The following is a 25,271-nucleotide window of genomic DNA, read 5'->3' as shown; positions in this document are numbered from 1 at the left end:
AAATTCAAAACTTCTGCTCCCATAGATTTTTTATTCCCAGATTTGGGTGTGTGCTAGTACTCCCTTCCCAGCCCGGTTTTGTTGCGTCGTCAAGATATTTAGGCGTTTTAGTCCCGCCCGTGCGACAAGGGAGTTTTCCAATCCGCTATACTTTCACAGTGTCCTGTGGTGATGTCACATGTTTTTCTTACTGGAACCGTGATGCTAGTGTCGCGGTCGTCGCACTGACGTATTCCTGTCGCATTTAAATATAGTGGCAAAGCTTTCAGGCTATTAGTGGATTGTAAAACAGCACACCAACGCTATAGATGAAGTGCAATGATTCTATTAAAATAATTGAAGGTTAGGTTCTCTGACAAACGTTCCAAAGATGGCATTGCAAATATTCAGAATCCGTGTTCAACAGTGTAGCCAGAGACCACATTTACACTGTCTGTAACTTCTCAAACACCGATGTGTTGTCCTTTGTGCTCGAAAACCCACACACAGCAATACAAATATACACTAGTTTATGTTTAATCCATGGCTGAAAAGTGGACAATGCAGTGACTGAAGCACAGAACCACAAGAAACCTCTTGAATGTTGGTTTTATTTCCTCAGTTTTTATTTAAATTCAAAATACCTATACTTTTCAAAATGTGGTAGGTTTCAAATAGCTGTTCACAGGGTAAATTTGATAGTTTTTGTTGTTGTGAAAGTTTTGCATAAAAGTTGGGTATCATTATTCAGCTGTACTCTTAGGTCATGTTTTTAAACTGACAGTTTGTAATTGGAGGACGGAAGGCAATAGTATTTTTGTGCTTTCAGCAGACAATTGTATCTGTTCTGACCTCACTTCAATAGTTTAAAATTTTAATAATTTAAAAGCTTGAATAGTTTTGTTCTCTGAAAAATTTAAAATCCCGTAAATTTATAACTTTTATCATTCTGTCGTGGGAGTTTAGTTTTTTTTTTTTAGCTTGATTAGTACTACTGTATATTGATATAACTTTCGGGTTACATCAGATCTTTTTTTTTCCATTGCGAATTATACACTTTATGTTTCTCAAAATCTTTTTACATTTTTATTTAAAAAATACATGAAGCTACAAGCCTGAACTTCTATTTCTGTCATAAAATCTCGTTAATTTCTTCCAATTGGTCTGATGGTCTTTTTTGGATTTTTTTTCACTCATGCTATTTGCTCATCTGTGAAACATGTGAGCCTTGTGTTGCAAGGCCGTCCAAAGAGACTATTGAAAAAAATGTGCTGATGAGCTCATTGTTTCTCTATGCTTTGTGATCCGTAACGTCACGATGAAGGGATTTAAAATTTCTCTTGAGACTGCTAGCTTTCCAGTCTTGCCAGTCTCTCTTTAACGGATTCCATGAGTTATGCTATCGGTGCATACTTGTTGGAGTAGGTGATGAAATTTTTGATGTATCTTCTCAACAAAAAGTTATTTCAGGAATGTGATGTTCTGGCACATTTTGCCATATGAATATTGGCCTCTTCTACTAGCCTTTATTATTCTATTGTGAGCTTACTCACTTTTGGATTGGGAATGACTTTCATATTCAGTCTTGTGTACCCTACAGGTAAAACTTTGTTGACAGCTTTCAAATGGAATATACCCATGCATCCAGCTTCATTGTTAGTGTTTCACTAAACACCATATTGGATACATTTGTAAATCATCTGTATTGATGTAACACACTGTTTGAAGAGTAACAATTGAAAAGGTCCAACAATTAAACTCTTAATTTGCAATTCATCATTCCACAAATATTATTTTGCGGCATTTCTGATTTTTTTTCAGTGACCTTAAACGGTTGTTTTAATTTTTCCAAAAATTGCCTTTTATTGGTAGCATTCAAAATCAATATAAGGAAAGAATGACCGACTATCCTTTTTTATTGTTTTACACGTAACAGTTAGAAATGGACACTACCAAAACAAAAATACTAACTTACAACACAAACCATTTAAAATCATACAATCGCTTAAAATTTGACTTGTTTCTAGATGCCAGTGGCACTCCTAACTCATTCTTGTTCTGTAAGATTAAAGTGAAGCACATGTGGAATGCCCAATAGAATAGATTTGTGGAGGAAGTTGACCACTTTTGGGTTTCAATATGATGCGAGGATCCGCATCCTGTATTATGTGTGTTGCCTTTTTGTTTGACTATTTTCCCCCTCAGCCTCGACCTTGTTAGTTTGTGAATCTGAATGTTGGCTTTGTTATCGTTCCAATTTCAGGGTCATGCTGTTTTTGTCACCACCTCTAAACATAAACACACCCATAATAGTGTCAAAGGCATGCCCCAGTTGCTTTTGTTCACATTCCTTTGGATATTTATAAAATCGGAAGAAAAACAGCTTGGCAGTCAGAGCCACCAAAAATTCCATTGGTGTTCATAGCGAATAGTGGCAGGCAAAAGGCCGTTCATGCCCACTTAGGGGAACCACAATCTAAACTTACTTAGCTCAAAGACCCTCCAGGACCAGGAGGATCAACCTTTTGACGTGTTCTGTTTACATGGTGGCGATCGAGTTACGTTTTAGATCTCGTGGTAGGAGCCAGGGGTAGCTCTCAGCTGATGGTTTGCCAACTTTCCCTTTTGAAGAACATATGAGTCAAGACAAATCATGTTTATTTGTATAGCCCTAAATCCAAAAAAGGGGGGAAAAAGTTTTGATTTTGGAACATTACAACATTGGCTACCTTTCATTTGATGAATAGTCAAAACCCGACAATTGTCATTGAAGTATCTGACGATAAAAACTGGCCATGTGGTCTGTGAGTGAACAGCCAGATACTCTTTACCAAACTCGATAACTGAGTGTCATTGAGTTGTCAAGGTCTCTTGACACTAGAAAGTATTTTGCACAAAATTGCGGAATGCAATGTTGTATGATACCTTAACCATCAGGTGTTGAGGACACCATTTATTGTAAGTTTGGTTTCGATCTTCTTTTATTTGACTGCTAGACAAATGTTTTCAATGACTAATTAGCCGTAAATCAGTTTCCGGCTTGCTTTCCGACGCATAATCTGAGGTTTAATCTGCCTCTCGGTGAAGTGCTCAGACATTACGCGCATCAGATGGCGAGCTGATTAATTTTGTGTGATTAGAGGTCTCTAAATCCCAGAATATGGCTCCGGCACGCCTCTAATGCTTGTTTACAGCGCTGCTCACAACTGAGAGACATAAACTAGGTCAATAGTGTTGCAGTATTGTTACAGGAGGTCTGTGTCAAATGATTTCAGTTCAATGCATAGTTGCAATTAAAAAACTGGATTATATACAATTAAAAAGCTGATTATAAGCATTTACATTGGAGTGAAATTTCAGAATAAATCCCGACATCATAGCTATGTGCAGTCACAATAAAAAAATGATTTTGCACTACAGTAGATAAATTGGTCATGTATCGTACATGTGCACGTCGACCTCAAAACATTTCAGTTGCAAGTACTATATAAGGCAAACCTTATTAGCAGGACATCTTAAGGTCATGTTTTCATTCTTTATCTCCTCTTACATTTCCACCTGTTGCTAGAAACATTCAAATAAAAAATAACTATTGTTGCGATTATAAAAATGTTTTCTGTTATATCTAGTCAGATATATATTGTAGTTTGTATTTCTCTATTTATATTTCTGCATATATTGCTTTGAAAAACCTAGTTCATTTTTCTTATCAGCAATCATCTTAAAAACTGCTGAGTAAAAGTCTCTTATCACTGTTACTGAATGGATTTTGAAAAAAAAGTAATGAGCTGCCAGGTCCAAAAATATTGATCGTTTATTTATTATTTACTAATTGTTTTACAATAACGAACAAGTAATTAGAGCATTTTTTTGTAGCTTTGGAAGAAAATTCTTCATTGGAATATATTGGTCTTTCTGAGTGATGTTATTATATTTCTGTTGAATCTTTTAGTGTTATTGGTACTTGGTATTGTATTTTGGACTTCTCACTGTTGATACTAAATTTTGTCTACTGTTGTGATACCAATATGTTCAGTCACATAAAAGTAGTAAAAATAAAGACATATGTTACAGCTGCAGATCATGTCAAAAAGCTTAATGTTGTTTTAAAATTATGTAAAAAAATTCTAAAAAAAACAATTGTTGATTTTTTTTTTCTCACTATGAAATTTAGATAATATATAAAGGTGGATCTTTTTTGATTTTGTAATTTTTTTTTTCAATATTGTATTTCTTTTGCATTTTTGAGTGTGCAACTTGAACATATTGTATTTTTTTTAAATGAATGTTCTATCTATCTATCTATTTACCTTGGTCATGTTACCACCCAAAAACGGTACTTGTAAAGGACTGCGTTTCTCCTTTATTTCTTGTCGTTGGGGACTTTTCTTTTTGCCTCTGTAAACAACCGCAGACTTTTGTTAGGACTGATAGCTGCTTACATACCGTAAGTCTTAAAGTTGACTTTTGTGAGCAGCCTCCAGCTGTGCCAGTCAGGTGATGACTCACCTCGCTTGGTCAAAACCAGGCGGCATGATTCCAAAACCAGCTGGTCATCTTTAAAAGCCACAAGGAAAAGGGCTACACATACAATTTGGACTTATAAAGCCCCCCCCTGCACACCTCTCATCAAACGGGTGTGGAATTTGGCATGGATGCCTTTGGCTGCAAAATTCCAACGGTTTTCAGGCTTCAGGTTTTCCTCTTTCCCCAAGATGTTTACGTTACATATTTTTTGGTCATGTTACCATTCTAAATAGTAACTAACATATTGCTGGATAATAATTACATATACATTATTAACTAATGCACCCCAAAAAAGGCATTGAGGGCTCTGCCGCGAAAAAAATATGAGCCCTACAATTGTCAGTGCTGTTGTTGACAGACTCTTGTCGTTCACAAACGAAACGGCTCTATGAGCTGGCTCTTGGAAGTGGGTGACGGGAGCAAGCTACCCACCAATCAAAAGTTAGTTCCCTTCGAGATGCTATTTTTCTCTTGTGTTTGGTCAAATTAAAAAAAAAAAAAAAATTTTTAAACTGGGATTTTGTGCTGTTGACTGCTAAACAAATAAACATGACTTCACTTGACTTTAAATTTGGTGCGTATAAAAAGGTTACAATTGATTTATTTTTCTTAGGAGATTTATAAATATTTTGATTTATATTTTCTGTGTTTTTTAATGTCACTGTTTTAACTGTTAATTTGGTTTATTTTTCCCCTTTAAGGCATCCATAGTAATACATAACGAATTGTAATATATATATCAAACAGCCAAAACAACCTTAAAACCAACTCCGGAGCTGTAGGTGTAAATTTTTTTTAGTGAGCAGAGGCAAAAAGCCTGTTCTCTAAAAAGAATCAGAATTCTCGTCTCATTAACAGGCTATTCGCTTCCTTCTGGACAAAATTAAACTCCTGCCAAAGACATGTTTCGCAGTTAGAGGGCATGCGTGAAGTCGTGGTTTTCCTCGCTACCGCCGCACATTTGAAGCATTTGGCGAATGAGTGCCAAAAATATCAAACATGTTTGATACTCTGCGCCACTGGGGCCGCGCCGTTTTCCTCCAAAAAGGCCCCTCACTCACCTGACGCAGGAAGCAATATGCTGATGGCCAGTGGCGTCGCACGCGGTTGGCGCTAGGTGTACTTAAGAGAAATGGTCTTTTTCCACTTTCTAAGTACAGCGGAGCAGATTGCTTAATGAGATGTGTCGCGGTAAAATGTTATCTAGGTAATTGATCCTTTCGGGTTTGCTCGGTCACGTTTTTGTGTACGCTGTAGTCTTCCATTGCTGAAAAGGAAATGAGGAAAATGGACAATGACTCAACGTGACCGGATTTTTCCCGCTTGTTGGGAACATTCGGCACTAAAGCAATTTCCACTTGCGCGATGGCTTTTTCATAGCTCTGGGTTAAAAACAAGCAGAGTTGATCAAGATAATATTATTTTCCCAGTTGCTCCCAGAAACATTTAGAAATTCTGCTTTTCTCAAATTTGTCTAGGCAGTTGCTCATTTCCGACACTCGTATCTGATTTTAACAGCTCTAATTTACATTTGCCTCGCTTGACCTTACCTTCTCCCATCTGGCCATGTATTTCCTCCTGACTTAACCTGTTCCCGCAGCAACCAAGCCTTTCCTATTAATCAACTCGACCGCAGTCTGAGATGCATGTGAGTGTACACTAGGCAGAACAAAGTATCAAGAGGGGTCTTCCATAATGCCAAATTTGCACTATTCTTTGTATAATGTACTTGAGGAAGTGTGTGCTTTGCTGCCTCTATTCAATCATGTGGTTAGTGTTTCAGAAAGAAGAAGGCTCAGCACGGCCGCAAACTTGCCAAGTTTACTGTAAGCTTCACAATGGGTCCACAACTTTTTGAACCGATACTTATTCTCAACTCTTGAGTATTCACTAATACTTATACAAAAAGGGTCGAAAACATATCAGTTGACCTTGAATAAAGACATACAGGGAGTGCAGAATTATTAGGCAAGTTGTATTTTTGAGGATTAATTTTATTATTGAACAACAACCATGTTCTTAATGAACCCAAAAGTCTCATTAATATCAAAGCTGAATATTTTGGAAGTTGGTGTGGGGCTTTTTTAGTTTTAGCTATTTTAGGAGGATATCTGTGTGTGCAGGTGACTATTACTGTGCATAATTATTAGGCAACTTAACAAAAAACAAATGTATACCCATTTCAATTATTTATTTTCATCAGGGAAACCAATATAACAGCTCAACATTCACAAATATACATTTCTGACATTCAAAAACAAAACAAAAACAAATCAGTGACCAATATAGCCACCTTTCTTTGCAAGGACACGCAAAAGCCTGCCATCCATGGATTCTGTCAGTGCTTTGATCTGTTCACGATCAACATTGCGTGCAGCAGCAACCACAGCCTCCCAGACACTGTTCAGAGAGGTGTACTGTTTTCCCTCCTTGTAAATCTCACATTTGATGAGGGACCACAGGTTCTCTATGGGGTTCAGATCAGGTGAACAAGGAGGCCATGTCATTAGTTTTTCTTCTTTTAGACCCTTTCTTGCCAGCCACGCTGTGGAGTACTTGGATGCGTGTGATGGAGCGTTGTCCTGCATGAAAATCATGTTTTTCTTGAAGGATGCGGACTTCTTCCTGTACTACTGCTTGAAGAAGGTGTCTTCCAGAAACTGGCAGTAGGACTGGGAGTTGAGCTTGAGTCCATCCTCAACCCGAAAAGGCCCCACAAGCTCATCTTTGATGATACCAGCCCATACCAGTACCCCACCTCCACCTTGCTGGTGTCTGAGGCGGACTGGAGCTCTCTGCCCTTTACCGATCCAGCCACGGGCCCATCCATCCGGCCCATCAAGACTCACTCTCATTTCATCAGTCCATAAAACCTTAGAAAAATCCGTCTTGAGATTTTTCTTGGCCCAGTCTTGACGTTTCAGCTTGTGTGTCTTGTTCAGTGGTGGTCGTTTTTCAGCCTTTCTTACCTTGGCCATGTCTCTGAGTATTGCACACCTTGTGCTTTTGGGCACTCCTGTGATGTTGCAGCTCTGAAATATGGCAAAACTGGTGGCAAGTGGCATCTTGGCAGCTGTACGCTTGACTTTTCTCAGTTCACGGGCAGTTATTTTGCGCCTTGGTTTTTCTACACGCTTCTTGCGACCCTGTTGACTATTTTGAATGTAACGCTTGATTGTTCGATGATCACGCTTCAGAAGCTTGGCAATTTTAAGAGTGCTGCATCCCTCTGCAAGATATCTCACTATTTTTGACTTTTCAGAGCCTGTCAAGTCCCTCTTCTGACCCATTTTGCCAAAGGAAAGGAAGTTGCCTAATAATTATGCACACCTGATATAGGGTGTTGATGTCATTAGACCACACCCCTTCTCATTACAGAGATGCACATCACCTGATATCCTTAATTGGTAGTAGGCTTTCGAGCCTATACAGCTTGGAGTAAGACAACATGCATAAAGAGGATGATGTGGTCAAAATACTCATTTGCCTAATAATTCTGCACTCCCTGTACACTGTGTGTCCCATTTTATTGGAAGTTTTAATATTCTTTTTATGAGTTGAACATCAAAAAATTGGTGAAATCATCTATATTTGCTATGAAGGGGCCAGACTGGTCTGTTAAAAGTAAACAGATTCACATACATTAAAAACAAAGAAGAGCAGCCCCATATCTATCAGGAGCTACTTGTGAATTCCAGTTTGTAACTTCTGAATCATGACAGTAAAATTAATACAAAAAAAGGAAAGTCAGCGGAATTAGTGGAATAGAATACTAGTCTCTCTAAAAGTGTTGTGTGGAAATGTTGGCATTTTTCAAGAAACAAAGCACAATAGTCCAAAGTGTGTATCACATTATCACAGAACAATGTTTTGCTGTGAAAGTGGGAAGCTCAATGAAAGGACCATCATGGAAAATGTACAAAATATGCTAGAAATGAGAACAATTGGAAAGCCAAGACACTGACTGGCAAAATTAGGGTGACGGCACGCGTCGAATCTGAAAGGAAAGTTGATTGCTGTTATGTAGCATAAAAACACTGTTTTTATTTGGATTAGTTTTTCCTAAAACTGTCCACACATTTGAAAAAAACAAAAAATTTGTATTAATAAATTGAGGTTTTTACACCTGGGTAAAATGGGGGTTGGCAACCCAAAATGTTGAAAGGGCCATTTTGGAACCCCCCCCAAAAACCCGAACTGCAAAAAAAAAATATTAGAAAGGCAACACACACACATATATATATATATATATATATATATATATATATATATATATAATTGGAAAATGATAAGAGTATTTGTTTTATGTTTGTCCTCCTACAGAAACCATATCATTTTCCATCATCAACATTTTTTGAAAAAGCACCATGGAGCCACAAGGGTGGGTCAAAGAGCCACTTGGTGCTCCAGAGCCGCTGGTTGATGACCCCCCCCCCCGGTCTAGAAGAAATTGTGTCCATATTATTGGTTAAAAGAAGCAGCAGCATCAACTAGCCTACGTGCAATTGAAATTTTAGGGAAAGACGCAGTGAATCCACCATCCTTAGCGATACACTCCTGTTGCGGCCAACATCTCCCCATCCAAGCCACTTAAACTCAGGCCAATTACATGCTGGCAATGCCAGGAATAATCTCTGTCACCCTACAAATGTATCATCTGCGGTAAATATGCTTAAAAAAAACCTTCCTCAAGCTTAATATACCAAATTGGGTTAGCATATGAGCAAAAGCAGTTCTTTGTGGGAGTATAAGTGAGTTTATCAAACACAGTAACATAAATTGGTTATGGATAACATTATTTTCCCCGAAATGAAAACGAAACAAATTGATTGCAATCGAAAAGCTGGCTGCTGTCATTTTCCACTGTGAGAGATCCTTGACGCTCGAATAGTAAGAATCATGCCAACAGACCAAAAATACTGTATTTTCTGAATTATAAAAATTGATCTTTCCGGCACTGAGTAAAAATAGTGTTATAATGAGATCAGTTCTTTTTGTATGTCATCTGTACTACTAGTGGTAAAGTGTCAGTGCCGATAGTACTTCGACGTGGGTTCGAATCCTGTTGCATAAAATGTATTGCGATTTAGGCCAGCAATTTACGGAAAATGTATAAAATGTATTGCTATTTAGGCCCGCGATTTACGGAAATATAACGTAAAACCTCTTATACCGTCAGACCTCTCATGTAGTAAAGCACACCTTTAAATACTATATGCATTTCCAATCTTGCCCAGCATATTCTGCGGTATACAAGCCCCGGGAAAATACGGTAGTTAAAGTTCTATTGAATTTAGGAAGGTGGTCAGTTTCCTTATGAAGTCCAGCTAATTGACCGCAATGACCCCACTGTCCCTCTGCGTTCCTTTTGTTCAACATCCTGAGGATGTAAGGATGTAGCCTCAAACCCCTTGTCCGTCCGCGGGCCTGGCATTTTTGTTTTCCCGGGCTGTGGCTGGACGGAAAAGCCCCCTTAGCGGGATGTGTGGAACTCTGTAAACAGGAAACTTAAGTGAGGAACAGTAGAAGCCCTGAAGTGAAAATGATTTTTGCACCTTTAAAAAAAACAAAAAACTGCAATACAAGCAATACAAAACAACTGTGGTTCCCGGCAAAAATATACTTTTCTTGGAATAGGAGGTGCATAAAATGATCAATCGAATCACAAGCCTCTTTGATGCAGAACGTTTTATTTTTAATTCCATGCTGAAGGTGCCTACTAAGACATTCCTCATATTATAGTTTATTTTTTTTTAATCCAGAGGGTGTTAAACAATTCAACGGCAGTTAATATAAAACAAGAACAATTGGCTTCAGTTCTAGCCTTTTAATCATTCATAATGCTTGTTTTATTTTGCATCAAGCATCCTACACTGCAAAGCAAATATTTTGCCTTTTAAATATTGCTAAAATAACTAAGATGTTAAGATATTTAACATAAGCAATAAGGGTTCATTTACAACGCATACTGTGTTTTCTGCATTATCCTTATGAAACCAGATTATAAAATAGTCTTTTTTTCATATATTTTCTATATACAAGATGCACTGGGGCAGCACGGCGGCGCAGTGGTTAGATAGATAGATAGATAGATAGATAGATACTTTGTTCATCCCCGAAGGGAAATTCACATTTCCAGCAGCATCCCTGAGCTGAGAACAATCGAGAACAATCGAAAATAACACGGGAGCTGCTGGAGTGGCTGCCATTCGTGACGGCGCCGGAAGAAAAGATTCAATTTGAATCATTTACAAACAAACAAACAATTGAATCATGTACAAACAAACAAACAAAATATTCATGTTTCAATAAGTGGAGTGTTAATAAAATATTTCTGATACTGATATAACCAGATAAAACTAATTTTAAGTTACCTGTCCAAATGAATGTTGTGCCATCTCACCTTTCCCACTCTCTCTCCTGCAGTTGACTTGCTGCTGCTCGCTCCTGAAACTAATTATTCATTATATCCAGCATTATGTCAAGACACAAGAGCAGCTTCAGCGACAGACTGCTGTCACAGTCTTGTACCACATACAGACTGAAGAGATCTTTTCTTCCTCATGCCATGAGGCTCTTTAACTCCACCCGGGGAGTATAGGCCCACATTAAACCACACCCTCTAGATTGCATATTACTGTATTTTATTGCAATGGGTATTCTGTGAAGCACTATCTAGATACTCTATATAACACGCTACAGTGGGTATTAGCACGTCACATTGGGTATTTGTATATTGTATTCTTTTTGCTTTATTATTGTATTGTTCTCAGCACAGGGATGGTGCTGGAAATGTGAATTTCCCTGCGGGATGAATAGTGTATCTATCTATCTATATATTTCACCAAATCATGCATGGACTTGCTCCCTCACATCTTTCGGATTTGATTTCCCCCTCTGCTCCGGTCCAGAGCCGTCGCTCCGAAAACGCCGGTCCACTAGTGATCCCAAGAGCCAAGAAGAAATCCGCAGGTTCGAGAGGGCTCTCCATCCGGGCCCCGGTGCCGCGGAACGCTCCTCCCCCTGAGATTCGACCTGCAACCTCAGTGGAAATGCCCCAATCTAAGTCCAAAACACACTTCTATTCTATAGCGTGTGAATGACTTATATTTCATGTTGACAATGTCTGTGTATTGTTTGTTATTGCAGCCCGGTCATCCTGGAAGGGGGATAACCTCATGTGCGGTCCCTTCTCAAGGTTTCTTCATTTTCCTCATAATGAGGTTTTTGAGTTTTTCCTTGCCCTCATGTAGGTTTTAAATCAGGGGATAGTGTCATAATAGTCTGTGGTTTGCAAAAATCTGTGGTCTGTGCAGCTCTTCGAGACTTTTGTGATTTAGGGCGTCACAAATAAATATGACTTGACTTGCGGATTTTGAGTTTTTCCTTGCCCTCATGTCGGTTTTAGATCAGGGGATGGTGTCATAATAGTCTGTGGTTTGCAATAATCTGTGGTCTGTGCAGCCCTTTGGGACTCATTGTGATTTAGGGCGTCACAAATAAACAAGACCTGAGCCTTTTATTCGACACACTCGGTGTCGCCAGTGACAGGCAAAACTAAAGTCAAGTCAAGTCAAGTCATTTTTATTTGTATAGCCCTTAATCACAATTAGTCTCTAAGGGCTTCACAAGTTATTACATATAAAAAGATTAGGTTACTCGTATGCTATAGAGTAGAAGTGAGTTTTAAGCCTAGATTTAAACATTTCCACCGAGGCTGCAGATCGGATATCAGGGGGAAGAGCACTCCACAACACCGGTGCCCGGATGGAGAACGCTCCCGAACCAGCGGAACACCTCTTGGCTCCTGGGATCACCAGGAGACCGGCGCTCTCGGAACGAAGGCTTCGGGCCGGGACATAAGGGCAGACCAGATCCGAAAGACACGAGGGGGAAAGTCCATGTATGATTTTGTATAGTAGTAGGAGAACCTTAAAATCTCATCTTAGGCTAACAGGGAGCCAATGCAGAGGCGTGTTCAGGAGAGTGAGCGATTGCTATCGCTAGCTATCGCTAGCTTCTGAACGGCCAATGATTATTGAGCGCTCGCGTGCCCGAGTAATCACGGGAGAAAGACCGCTTACTTTGATTTCCAACATGGCGTCGACAAGTCAAGTCAAGTCAAGTCATTTTTATTTGTATAGCCCTAAATCACGAAGAGTCTCAAGGGCTTCACAGATTGTTACACTATATTACACAAACTATTTTCAACCGACAAGAGGAGTAGGTTATTCGTATGCAATGGAGTAGAAGTGAGTTTTAAGTTTAGATTTAAACATTTCCACTGAGGTTGCAGATCGAATCTCAGGGGGAAGAGCATTCCACAGCACCGGTGCCCGGATGGAGAACGCTCTCGAACCAGCAGAAGACTTCTTTGCTCTCGGGATCATCAGAAGACCAGCACTCTCAGATCGTAGGCTTCGGCCCGGGACATAGTGGCAGATCAGATCTGAAAGATAAGAGGGAGCAAGTCCATGTATGATTTTGTACAATACTAAGAGAACTTTGAAGTCACATCTTTGGCTAACTGGGAGCCAATGCAGGTTAGCCAAAATCGGTGTTATGTGATCGTACTTTTTTGTCCTGGTTAAGAGCCTCGCTGCGGCATTTTGTACTAGCTGAAGAGACTTGATTCTGGACTTCGGGAGACCGGAGAGTAGTGCATTGCAGTAATCGAGACGGGAGGTAACAAATGCATGAATTATTGTTTCCGCATCAGACTGAGACAGTATTGAACGGATTTTAGCAATGTTGCGAAGATGGAAGAAGGCAGTTCTAGTAATTTGATTTACATGCATCTCAAAGGATAGATCAGGGTCAAATATGACACCTAAATTTTTAACTGAGTCACTCTGTGTGATGTGACATTTGTCAATGTTCACAGCAGTTTTTGAGAATAAGTCCCGGCATTTAGAAGGACCAATGACTAACATTTCGGTCTTTTCAGAGTTAAGACGCAAGAAATTGAGTGACATCCACTCTTTTATCTCAGTGAGACAGGCCTCCAAATTTCCACAGTTTAGTGTGGAAGATTCCTCCAACGGAAGATATAGTTGAGTGTCGTCTGCGTAGCAGTGGAAGCTGATATTGTACTTGCGAATAATATCACCTAATGGAAGCATGTAAATGTTGAAAAGTAGGGGGCCGAGCACTGAACCCTGCGGAACACCGCAGGTAACATTAAAGGGCTCAGATGTCGTTTCACCATATTTAACACAGTGCGTCCTATCTGAGAGGTAGGATTTGAACCACGAGAGGACGGCTCCTGAGAGACCAATCCATTTTTCCAACCGTTCTAGTAGGATATTGTGGCGCACTGTGTCAAAAGCAGCACTAAGATCCAGCAGCAGCAAAAGTGATGAAGCGCCAGAATCCATTGACATTAGGAGATCATTTGTTACCTTGATCAGAGCTGTCTCAGTAGAGTGGTTAGCCCTGAATCCTGATTGCATGGATTCAAAAAGGTTATTCTCCGATATGAAAGCATTCAGCTGCTGTGCCACTACTCTTTCGAGTACTTTAGAGAGGAAAGGTAGGTTTGACACAGGTCTGTAATTACTTAATATTTCTGGATCAAGGTTGGGTCGTTTCAGTGTGGGTTTAATAACGGCGGACTTAAAAGCTGCTGGAACTACACCTGAGGAGAGTGATGTATTTATAATATTTAGAACTGAAGGCCCAAGGACGCTAAAAAGACTTTTAATAATAATAATAATAATAATTTCCTTGTATTGTCATTCTGTGTAACAATGTACACAGAACGAAATGTCGATTGCACCTGACCCGTTGTAGCGAGCCGATGCAGCCGCAGCCAACAGAGGGCGCCGCCGACCACTTTTTAAGTCTTAGGAATGACTCGGCCGGGGCGCGAACCACCGACCTCCCAGTCTCAAAGCGGGCGCCTTACCATCTAGGCTACTGAGCTATAATAAGTGAACCTGGGAGCGGGTCGAACTGGCAAGTTGTCGGTTTGGCCGCATTCACCACTTGTTTGAGGTCATCAAGTGACAGTTCACTAAAACCGGCCATTTTCCCAGGGCAGCCACCCTGTCGTGCATCTGTAAATTTCAGTCCTTTAATACGTGTGGTACTAACAATATCTTTTGCAATTTCTTCCTGTATGCATTGAATCTTCTTAGTGAAGAAGACCATTAAGTCCTGAGCAGAGTGTGTCGAACTGTCTGCGATAGCCTGTTGCCTTGTAAGCGATGCTACAGTGTCAAAAAGGGCTTTGGGGTTGTTCTTTTGAGACGCAATCACCTTCGAAAGGTAGGCCGATTTTGCAGAGGCAAGGGCCGCTTTATACTTTAACAAGCTGTCACACCAGGTTTGATGGAAAACCTCAAGCTTGGTAGCGCGCCATTTTCTCTCCCATTTCGTGCATTCGTTTTTAAGGGTTCTAGTTTCATCAGTAAACCAAGGTGTGCGTCTTTTAGGACGTGATTTTAGTTTTATGGGCGCTATTGAATCCAGCACACTAGTCAGGGTGGTATTGAACTCATTCATGAGTGAGTCAATCGAGCCATTGTATTTAGGAAAGGACGCAACTGCTCCAGGAAGGAGTTCAAAGAGCTCAGAAACTGTGCCAGTGCTTATATTGCGTCCGCTAAATCCCTCAGCTTTATTAACTCTACATTTAGTTAGCACCTCAAATGTCACTAAATAATGATCAGAGATAACAGTAGTACACGGTAGCACCATAATGTTTGAGGTTAAAACTCCTCGAGTCAGAATCAAGTCTAGCGTGTTCCCATTTTTATGGGTTGGCAAGTCAACCAGTTGAGTAAAACCAAATGCATCAATTAGAGAACTAAACGCAATAGTAAGTGAACTGTGTGGGGAGTTCATATGAATGTTAAAGTCTCCCATAATTATAATTTTGTCTGCATAGGTTACTAGTTCAGACAAAAGTTCAGCAAATTCGTCTAAGAAAGTTGTGTATGGCCCAGGTGCACGATAGATAGTTATTACATCAATTGACAATTGAGGGGACCGCATCACAAGAGCCTCAAACGTTTTGTAATTATTAGAGGTACGTCTATTAAATTTGAGCGATTTTTCAGAGATTAGCGCAACACCACCACCCCTACACAGCGCTGACAGGATTTGACATAATTCACAACATCACGTTCCATGCCATTCCAGAAGAATCGTTGCCTCACCAGAGACAAAGTACGGTTCTGGCCTTGGTGACCTGCTGAGTCATGTAAACCTTGAAGGACTTTCTGTTTCAATGAATCAGGCACCACAAACTGGAAGATTTTCTTGGCCATGTGAGGATCTTTCCTTATTTTGTAGAGCATGCCATTCTGTATGGTGAGTCTGCTCCAATGTTTCAGTAGTTTCATCACACTAGGCGACTCGACAGCTCTCTCACGCCTGGTAGGTCTCTTGTGTCTATGCACAAAGTACATGGTTCTGCCTTTTGTGTTGTCCTGTTCTTGTAAACCAACAAGCTGACTCTGTGGGAGTGCCGTTGACTGATCTCCCTTCTGCAGAAGATTGAAGTTGGCATCTGTTCCCATCACTTGACCCACGCCACGAGTGGACTGAGCACAGAGGACAGCAGCAACTTCTTCTGATGTCACAGAACCATTGGAGCCTGATGGAATTGCCCTTTTTACTGACTCGTCTGATGTCCTAGCACTCTCGTCTACCACAGCGTGACAATTGTTGGATACTCTGAACACCTCTTGCACAGTACTGTTGTTCACCCCGTTGACTTGGTCCAAGAGCGAAGTATAGGGCTCGGTAACAAGGCGATGACCCACACATGACCGTACAAATGGCTCACGGCTCAGAGCGTCGGCTACGATGTTCTTTGGGCCGGGAATGTACTTCAGGTCAAAATTGTATGCAGCTAGCTTCGCTACCCACCGCTGTTCACACGCATCAAGTCTTGGTTTGGTCAAAATGTATGTCAGTGGGTTATTGTCGGTCCACGTGGTAAAGTGTCTTCCTTTCAACCAATGGCTGAATTTATCACATACCGCCCATTTCAAGGCAAGAAATTCAAGCCTGTGTGCAGGGTAGTTGAGCTGGGAGCGAGAGAGCGTCTTACTTGCAAAGGCGACTGGTCTGGCTACTTTTCCACCAGGTGGCAGCTGTGACAGGACTGCTCCAATCCCATCAAAGGATGCGTCGACAGCCAGAATAAACAGCGCATCAAAATCTGGGTGGGCCAGAGTGACACCTGTCACGAGGTCGTGCTTCAGTGTTTCAAAGGCGTCCTGGCATGCATCGGACCAATATGCAGGCGTCAGCTTCACTTGACCTTTCTTGCGGGCTCTCTTGCGCTTATGCTTGTCACCAGATTCAGATGTGAGCCTGAACAGAGGTTTTGCCTTCGCAGAACATGCTTCAATGAAGCTTTGGAAATACATCACCATGCCTAGAAAAGATCTGATTTTACTAGGGCATGGCGTCTTGCCATCCGACTCCATTAGATCAGCGACTTGTACGTCATTTATCGCTCTCACTTTCTCGGGGTCAGTCCGAATTCCATCCTCACTGATGACATGCCCAAGAAATTTCACAGTCCGTCTGAGGAAAAAACACTTTTTGGGTGCGAGCTTGAGGTTGTGTTCCTTAAGGCGAGTAAACACCATCTGCAGGCGTTGGAGTGCAACTTCCTCTGTGGGGGCAAACACCATCAGATCGTCGAGGTAACATAATAGGCTCATGAAATTCTGATCACCAAATATTGACATCATCATCCTCATAAATGTTGCTGGGCTGTTGCAAAGTCCCTGAGGGAGCCGGTTGTACTCGTGAAGGCCGAATGGTGAGGAGAATGCCGTGTACTTTTTGTCGTCAGGGTGCAAGGGGACATTGTAGTAGCCTGACGTCAGATCCATTGTGGAGAAAAAGGCATTTCCCCCAAGTGCGGCCAAAGCATCAGCTTGATGCGGTAGTGTGTAGGCATCCTTTATGGTTCTTGCATTAAGCCTTCTGAAATCAGTACATACCCTTAGTTCTCCATTCCGCTTCCATATGAGAACAAGCGCAGATGCATAGTCGCTAGTCGACTTCTGAATAATTCCTTTCTCTTCCATCTCGTTCAGAGTCGTCCTCAGTTTTTCATACTGACTTGGTGGTATACGTCTGTAGGGTAGACGGAACGGCTTATCATCAACAAGGTGGATACGATGTACAAACTCTTTGGCCTCTCCACAGTCCATCTTATGGCGAGAAAAGATTGACTCGAATTGTTCGATGATATGAAGGAGCTTGTCTTTACACTGCAGCGAAACCTCACATGACTTCAGGTCAATGTCTTGCAGTCCCAGAGCTTCCAATGTACGCATCATGTCCTCTTCTGACCTGGGTCGGACCTCTTTGCTCTGTACACTCTGCACGTTGCACTTGACCTCCTCTGCATTGGGCAGGTCTTCCGCTGCGATACAGGGAGACACATCTGCAATTTTCCTGTTTCTTCTCAGCACCACAACTCTGTCCGTGGGATTAAAGACTTTAACAGGCACCCATCCATCTCCCCAGAGTGGAGTAACAACTCGTCCGACAAGGACTTGTCTGGGCGCAGCCTTAGATTGGGTTGGCTCAACGACCACTGTGCTGCCCGCTGATGCCCAGGCCAACTCAGGTAACTTGCCCCAAATAACGTACTCGGTCCGTGGATTCAGCTAAACCCTCAGAAATTTCACTTGTGGAATTTGGCGTAGATGTGGGTCTGACCTGAGGTGAAGGTAGGCTAGCATGTTGGTCAGCTGCATTATGGGTGCTCACACTGGAACTTGCCTCTACTCTATGTGTAGCACCACCTGGGGTAGAACTATTGGTGATCTAGGGGGTGTCGACTCCTAATTCATACATTTCGGAGATGGAATATGAGCTTGCTCTGTCCACTCCACGCATCGGCCTGGTATTGCAGTACCTCCGGGAACGGTGCATTCGCAATGATCGCAGCAAGGCTTTAGGGCTAGGACCTTAGCTTGGCCTTTTGGCTGAGAGTAAGTGTCCCGGCTCCTAGGCTTTGTAGCGTATTATGAACTGACCGATAACGGATAATGGATAATGAATAACGAAGATAGATCAATAACCCTTAAAAACCCCAAAACCCCATACAGTGCTTGAGATTATGCCAGCAATGTTTTCTGATTGATCAATCATAGCACAAATATGGGTGTACTGTATACTGTAAAACCTCGTGTAGTAACGTACACGTATGAATACTGTATGCATTTCCAATTTTATCCACAGTATTTTGCAGTATATAATGTGCAATGGCTTACAAGGTGCACTTTCAAATTTCTGGCCAAATTGGGATTTTTAGGTGCAGTTTAGAGTCCGAAAAATACTCTGCTCTTGTACTACCGTTTCACTCGTTGTTGACTAAAAGCACATTTTTTTTACAAATGTGTTTGAAAACACAAAAGATAATCTGTCTGTTTTCAATAAAGACTAGAATTACAAGAGGTTGGCATCCCAACGAAAGTCTTGTTGCCTTTATTAACCCCTACAGATTATCATGCCAATGAAGCAATCCCACAAGAATGCTTTTCTTCTCATTATAATGAAGGTAAAAATAATAGACACACCTCATGAGACCGGATCACAAGTTAGTTATCCAATTTACAGACCAATATTATTCAATTCACACTTTTACAACCGTCTCCACCCCCCAGTCTGAAGCATTTCCCAACTCCCCAAAACGCAACTACTTTTTGTGAATGAACAAGTGCGAATCCAATCATGTAAATTTTTCAACAACTGGAATGTGGCTGGGCCCGACGCCTCAGTGAAAGCGGCTAGTTGCCAGGCAACCAGTGGGAGTTGCATTGTAATGATAGAATTAATTATTGCTGGAGACTAGAGAGAGTGTTCTCCAAGACAGCATAGATTTTGAAGGATAGCACAGCATGAATATTTTACACAGGCTTAGACAAATAACAGGGGCAAATCAGGACATCGCACCACTAGAGCAAACAATAGAAACCTGCATCAATAGTGTACAATGGCCAATTTGACTCTTTCACTCTCTCTCTGTATTTATATGCAGAGATCCTTCAGTTTTCGCAGTTAATGGGGACCACAACTACCCGCAAAAAGAGGAAATATGCGAAGTAGCTTTGCACATTCATGAAAAACCCCAAGGGCAAACTTACCTCGAGATGACGTCATTACCGAGAGGGATGTATAACTGTAACAGATGAACAACTATAGATAATAACATGCAACACACATTTGCAGTTGAATGAATGTTTTATTGTCATTAAACAAAACTAAAATGTAATTGGAGGACATTCGTCAAAAAAACGCACAGCTTTAGGTATGAGTGAAGAGCCCCAAGTTAGTTCAACACGCACACCCCGTCCACCACAGTGTGGTCCGAGCTTTATCACGCCTGACCCCCGCGCTTGACTTTGAACACTTGGACTCTCACCACACACGCATGGTTGTTGAAGCCCATCGCCTGTGTGGGTACGGCACCGAGCACCTGGCTGGTTGCTCGCGAGCATCCAGTGTTAGCTCAGCCGTAGCATAAGGCCGGACCTTTAGCCGGTCTACTGCCTTCCGAAGCAACCTCAGTTTATTCCCGGATGCAATAACAATCCACGCAGCACCCGCTGGTAATCAGCATTTCTATGCGTTCTTCTGACTTTTCTTTGAGTCCGATTTAGTTGGTGAAATTTAACTAGCCACTAAAGGCTGGTGGATGGTATCTTTCCATGTTTGTTTTGATTCGGAGACGTTGACTGCGCATCCTTTGGCTGCTATATGCCAGTCAATCACAGGCGCCCACATAGACTGTCACACCCACCCAACCCAGAGAGCCCTCCCTAATCAGTTCTGCACTGTCTGCTGTCTATTAGATACATAATGCAATACATTGATGTCAATGACAATAAAGACAATTAAATTAAAAATCTGAGAAGGAGTGAACCAGCGATAACTAAAGCGCTACATATCGAGGGGTCTCTGCATATCGATAATCGAACGGGGGCACTAATAACATGGTAGTCTAAGTGTGTGCTTGTGATTAACAATATATCTAACACTACCATGAGAGCAATTGAAACACTGCAACTTTATAGAAAGTACCATATTTATTTGTGTGTAACACACATTTAACTTAAATTTGGGTACGATGTTTAATGGTGATCTGTCAATCTCAAAACACTGGATGCAACGGGAATCAAACCTAGGTTGCGGCAGTGAGAGGACATATTCCTAACCACTAGACCACCAGTGATTTGGATAACATACAAAAAGGCATTCAATTTTGATTTACAGTAGATGCAGAAACTTTGTAGCATCTATTTATCCAGTAACTAAAATAAAATATAGAATCCACACAATACATATCCTTTGTTTTACCTGCAATGGTTATTATGAGCTGAGAAAAAGGAAAACAAATTTTTTTATACTGATTTTGAGTCAAGAATTACTAGTGCGTGTTTTAACACAAGCGTTTAGCTTTTGTATATTGGTGAACTACATTTTTGAACTAATATTTTCACTGATGGTGAGGACTGGTTTTAGGTCGAATGGAAGTGGCACACAGTACGCAAATCTAATTAGCCTCCTTATTGACATTAGGCGCTTAAGTCTGGTCTTAATGGGTTTAGCTCTCACTGGTCTTCCTGAAATCTTGAATTACACATGCACCTGTTCTTTGAAACAACATGCAGCTGTTGGATCAACAGGAAGAAAAGACAGTGGAAAAACTTGGCTACAGCTCACTAAAGTTGAAGGCACTTGGAAGATGGGGGGGGTTATTCAGTTGTTGATTATTTCCCATTGAGGCGAAGCAGCTGGTCGGCATGGTGACGGCCTGGTACAGGAATCAAGGAGGCATGTGAATGAGCTTAGCAGCACCACCTACTTGGGCTGCTATTGGAGAACTATGCACGGCAATGGGATTCGGCTAATAGCAAACAGCTAAATCTTTTTGCACAAAACCCAGCATTTGTGAGCATTTTAACTTGGCAACGTCGATATTTCTATTAAAACAGCTGGGCTTTTCCCAATTCAAATAGAGGCACAGTTGGTTCCATTTCGATTTTTTTGCATGGCAACTTCTAAAGTCCAGCACTGATGTAGACGCCGTAAAACCCAAATGTCGCGCCATAAACCCACTATTCATACCACAACTTCACTGACCGCAGAATGCTGGACCCCTGACACTTATGCTGGTTTCGCCACAGACCACATGTGCTGAACACAGCTACAGCTAATAGTCTATAATCTGCGTACTCTGGAACTAATACAAGGAAAAGTGGCATTGAAGAAATTTCAGGGCATTTACCGTTATAACCTCTAAAAGGGATATGAACTTTTCCACTGGAGTTTGTTAATTGTTCTTTTGGGGAAATGGTCAGGAACCTATGACTCGCGAGATAAAAACCTAAACATAAAAAATTAGAGTTTGTAAAATTTGGCAGCAGCAGAATTGTAGCACCACTTTAGTCACTTTTTTTAAAATCTGTATTTTGAACATTGCATCATTGCATAAACAAAATAAAAAGATAAATAATAACGGTGACATGTTAAGCTCAACAGGGGGCAAATTATTAATCATATTGTATATCATTTGCACATTGGGAATTTTAATCATATTCAAAATGGAACCCCCCAAAAAACAAATACCTTGACAAAATTTTGAAATGTAGGTTAACATTTCTTACATTTTTTTTGTGGATAGAAAATTTGCTACACATAAAATGAAATTAATTGCTCTTTCTTAATTTTCTGTTTTATGATAAGTCAAAATGTAATATGATATTTGGATTAGGTGGTAGGAAAATATTATTTCACATAATTGCAGGTGTATAGCATACATTCGTATGTATTTTTGTTAAGTTATTTGCTAAACACCTGGATTTTTTGTATTGTTTTGTATTATAGCATTTTCTGTTTTGTTCACTACTTTTCTATCCGTCTAAACGTATACAGTGGAACCTCGGTTCTCGACCATAATCTGTTCAGAACCCTGTTCGAAAACCGATTTGGTCGATCACGGAAAATCGTTTTTCCCATTAAAAGTAATGTAAAATCATTTTAACACCCTGAATGTTTAGCAATAACGTAAACATGAAGCTAACCCAGGCTAATCGTACGTTCGCGTTAGCGTAATCTTCCGTACGAAAGATTACGCTAACATGAACGTGTAAAAATTAAAAAAAAAGGATTATGAATAGGATTTCTTATCTTTGTGGTGGACGGTGGGGAAAGAAAAATCATCAAAAGTTTTTCAACCTCTTCCAAAACTTGCGGCAGTTGCTTGCTTATAGCGCTAACGTCCTTAGCCGCATCACTCGATTTCACAGCCTCCTCATTCTTTACTATCGTACTGATAGTAGATTTAGCCATGCTGTATTAACTAGCAAGATCGGAAATTCATACACCTCGTTCATATTTAGCTATTATGTCTTTCTTAAAGGCAATAGTTGGACGCACTACCCTTCTTTTTTCACCTGTAGCAACTGCTGCTTGCACCGAACTTCTTCGGAGGCATAATTAGGGGCTAAAACACCCGTACGCCGCTCAGCATCGCACCCTAGCGTACCGGCGTTTGAACTCCGATTTTTTGACCGAACAGCGAAGCAAGAGTTTCTCGAAATTTTTGGTCGAACACCGATTTGTCCGAACTGAGAGGCGTTCGAAAACCGAGGTTCCACTGTATTTAAATAAAGAGGATGAAATTAAATATGTGTTTTAAGAATCAGATTAATCAATTAATATAACAAAATCGATTATTATAACAATTATTAGTTGCAGCCCTAAGAACAAAACAAAGATTAGTGGTTGTATATTTTTTAATGAATAATCTGACAAATTCTTTGAAATTTGATGAATTCCTTATATATGATATAGAGAATGAAACCAAAGCTGCTTGTCAATGGTTGTACGCTTGTCGGATGGCGCTTTACTATATGGCACAAAAGGGGGTCTTTTGGCCACCCGTCATCAACCGAATGTAGTGGTCCCTGCAGGAGAACAAAGGCAACTGTCCGGCTTAATGAAACCCGCTCAGTCTGCCCCAAACAAAAGCTTCAAAGAGGTGCCTTTGTCACAAAGGTTGTACAGTGGACCTATGAAGATCAATTTGAAATAAAAATAGCATGAATAAGGTCGGAGAACACAAGGATGGGCTTTTTAATCTTAGGCCAAAATCCGCAGACCCCCATCCCCTCACTGTCTAACCAATTAACTCAACTGGGATGGAAGCCAGAAACTGCAGAAAAGTCTCATAAAAGCCAGCAGCACCGCAACAGAAACAAAATACTTAACCCTGGCTGCACTCATTTAGTGCATTGTTGAATAACCCGAGGCAAAATGGTTACTTATAGGGTGGGAAATGATCCAGATATTGGCTGGTTTAAATACAATATGTAAATTTCAAACTGACGAAAAAATTACCACCACAGTTTGAAGCGGTTGAAGTACACTCCAGTACTTTTTGTGCTGTGTGTATATTTCAGTTGATTTGTCCATAATGTATGACTTTATTTGTTGCTCAACATAAATAGTTTACTTGTATTTAAAGATGATTAAGATTTTGTGATGGACATCCTTCAATTTTACTGGTCAGTTTATCGGTATGCAAAAAGTAAAGAGAAATGCACAGCAAAAAATAATCCTTTTTTTGGATTGCTCATTTTAAGAAATGCAAACATTTAAAATAGATGTTTAACTGAGATAAATGTTAAGAGACATTGGAGATGTCCATATATCAGATATTAGGATTTTTGTCTCTTATTATGGTAAAAATAATTATTTAAAGATGAAAAAAATAAAATGATATTCAAAATGAGTAATTTATCTGCCAGGAAAACAAGAAAAGGTTCCTTGACCAATAATTTACCATAGTTGCCTGATTTTAGCAATATGTAAAAGGTATACAAGTTTAATGCAATGTAATATTCGATCGTTTTAGGATTAAGGGATCACTGTTCGAATCCCGGCTTGTCCGTGTTACATGCTGAAGTGTCCTTGGGTAAGACACTGAACCCCCAATACCCCCAATAAGCAGGTTAGCGCCTTACATGGCTGCACAGATCACGGCCGCTATTGGGAAATGTGAAGCACAATGTAAAGCGCTTTGGGAAGTCATTGACTTGAAAAGTGCTATATAAATGCAGATCATTTCATTTCATTTCATTAAATCTGCACCCAATGTGATTTTAATTAATAAAACAAGTTTATTCCGCGACAACTGTTGAACATAAAATGCACAAATATTTTTATATTCCTTTGCTGAAGTTCCAACTGTACATTATTGCAAGCTTATCAGCATTTTAGGCTTCATTTTAATCTAGGTTGTTGACTGTCAAAGCAACATCTCTTTTTTATGCCAAGATAAGTTGTATTTAGAATTTTACTAACACAACATGCATAATATACTTAATACTTGACAAAACATATATAAATCCTTCTTCCATAAACGACCGTGGATCTGACTCGCAAATCTGACTGCACGTCGGCAGATATTGTCACGGCTCGACCTTGCGGCCGCCTACCTTGCCTCCACCTGCTCTAATGGATAAAAATACCCGACACCATCTTGTCAATAGAGACTCAAGGTCAGCTGCTAACTGGGGAATGCACAAACAACGACATCATACACACATACGGCGACTGGAGGTGTATGACATTTGGAATAAACTGCCGCCGCTGCACTCCGAGCGCTGAGCTGACAATTTACTGCCATAAATTGTCATTAGCGGATGACCTTCAGACCTTCATTGTTGGTCGTCTGGCCGCCCACTAGTCCGTTTACCTCGTTAGGATGGCTCCAGCGG

At 40.6% G+C, this 25,271-nt stretch overlaps 1 protein-coding gene and 1 pseudogene across 5 annotated transcripts in view; both read left to right on the top strand.

Moving 5' to 3' along the window:
- The window catches only part of rapgef2b (Rap guanine nucleotide exchange factor 2b), a 124,704-nt gene that overhangs the window by 4,168 nt on the left and 95,265 nt on the right, over nucleotides 1-25,271 (top strand). The window lies entirely within an intron of this gene.
- LOC148359611 (U2 spliceosomal RNA) lies at nucleotides 18,327-18,415 on the top strand (annotated as a pseudogene).

This window comes from Urocampus carinirostris, chromosome 9 (assembly GCF_059441175.1).
Source record: "Urocampus carinirostris isolate Australia breed hairy pipefish chromosome 9, RoL_Ucar_1.0, whole genome shotgun sequence".
Classification (NCBI taxonomy): Eukaryota; Metazoa; Chordata; class Actinopteri; order Syngnathiformes; family Syngnathidae; genus Urocampus; species Urocampus carinirostris.
The sequence above is the reverse complement of the archived record's forward strand: the minus strand, read 5'-3'. Positions and strand labels throughout refer to the sequence as shown.